General features: G+C 37.7%; 2 non-coding genes across 2 annotated transcripts; both read right to left on the bottom strand.

Moving 5' to 3' along the window:
• Positions 1-402: 402 nt before the first annotated feature.
• On the bottom strand, positions 403-484 carry TRNAS-GCU. Its single transcript has one exon. It is a non-coding gene; the product is annotated as a tRNA-Ser (tRNA).
• A 93-nt stretch (positions 485-577) lies between these two features.
• TRNAS-GCU lies at positions 578-659 on the bottom strand. The gene has a single exon. It is a non-coding gene; the product is annotated as a tRNA-Ser (tRNA).
• Positions 660-1,819: the final 1,160 nt, after the last annotated feature.

Below are 1,819 nucleotides of genomic sequence, written 5' to 3'. Positions count from 1 at the left end.
ATTTGTCACTTCTTCATGCCCAAATCATGGTATTCGTTTCTTTGCTTACAGTCAAACGTTCATTTCTTGCTTGTCCATGACGTGTTGTCTATGGTTGCATGCCCGTTTCAAACCCCTTTTACATGCTTTCATCCTAGATAGATTTATACCATTTGTCACTTCTTCCTGCCCAAATCATGGTATTCGTTTCTTTGCTTATAGTCAAACGTTCATTTCTTCAATTCTTCAAACCGGTTTCAAATATATTTTCGCTTCTAGACTCGAGGCCCACACATACGCCGACGTTGTTCGCGATCACAAGAACGCGATTGTGACAAAATATATGATAAAAAAGACAACTTATTATATATAAATGTTCATCGTCTAAGAGATTCGAACTCATGTACATACTCTTCTTTTGTTCGTCGCTTGAGAGATTTGAACTCTCACGGGGAAACCCCATGTACTTAGCAGGCACATGCATTAACCACTCGGCCAAAGCAACGTTTGGTTTTGAAGAAAAAATACATGATAAAAAATACAACTTATTATATATAAATATTTGTATTTTTCATCTAAAAATTGTATATTCTTTGTTCGTCGCCTGAGAGATTCGAACTCTCGCGGGGAAACCCCATGTACTTAGCAGGCACACACCTTAACCACTCGACCAAAGCGACATTTGGTTTTGAAGAAAAAATACATGATAAAAAATACAACTTATTATATATAAATATTTGTATTTTTCATCTAAAAAACGTATGTACTATGTTCGTTGCCTGAGAGATTCGAACTCTTGCGGAGAAACCCCATGCACTTAGCAGGCACACGCCTTAACGACTCGGCCAAAGCAACATTTGTTTTTGAAGAAAAAAATACATGATAAAAAAGACAAAGCGACATTCTAGGTGATTCATCTTAGGGTTGCAAAGCTTCCGAGGTTATGGTCATTGTTGGTTGGATCAAGGTATCTTTTGTTCGAAAATATATCTTTGAAGAGATGATTATCTCAAGGTGCAGTATGACCTATAGGCAACATCAATGGAACTTGGAAAGGTGTCATTGGAAGTCAAAGGATCCGTAGTTCCTGTCGCCCTACAAATTTCGTATTCATTATTTTAGAAAGTGGGGATTTCTTTTCTGCAATAGAAAAAATGGAGTTGATTTGACTACAACTTTACGATACATCACTAAATAATTTGTNTTACGATGAAAAAAGTCTTACCTTTTTTTTCTTCGCTACTAGGAGAGTCTACTACTTCTATTAGCATTGGACCTCGAGTCGAATTGATCGTGCATCATATATATGTAGCATGATAGCAGAGATATGACATGAATTCAACAAATAAACCCACCATACTTGCTTTGGTTGCGCTACGAAGACAAATAGCAGCTTCAAGGTCAACTAGCCCTTGAATCAAAGTGCAACAAGGAGTTACGGGACCAGGGTAAGCACTCTAGCACATGCGTCTATCTTCAGGGTGTGTTAAAAGATCATCACTCATTCAATAAAGTCATGAGCCTATAAAAGTATTTTAGAAATAAATATATCTAAACATTTTAAGAATAAATCGTCTGGTTTCTATTATAAATACCCGTAACCCTCCACCCTACTATGTTTTTAGTTCCAAACAATCTCAAACAAAGCAAAGTAGTTTTTAGAGGGTTTTATAATCTCTTATTGATTGGCCTTAATAAAGAGTGACCCATTACCTAGATTGCTGCTGGAATCGAGCATTCACCAGAGCAAGGACACGGGGACACGGGGACCCGGGCTTGGCTTTGGCCTTGTTCTAGGGTGAGAACATGTGCCACAAGCAATGAGAAGGGAAAAGGAGAG

Source organism: Cucurbita pepo, unplaced genomic scaffold (assembly GCF_002806865.2).
Source record: "Cucurbita pepo subsp. pepo cultivar mu-cu-16 unplaced genomic scaffold, ASM280686v2 Cp4.1_scaffold002759, whole genome shotgun sequence".
In the NCBI taxonomy this organism is placed as follows: Eukaryota; Viridiplantae; Streptophyta; class Magnoliopsida; order Cucurbitales; family Cucurbitaceae; genus Cucurbita; species Cucurbita pepo.
Note: the sequence above shows the minus strand (reverse complement) of the source record. Positions and strands in the feature narration are given on the sequence as shown.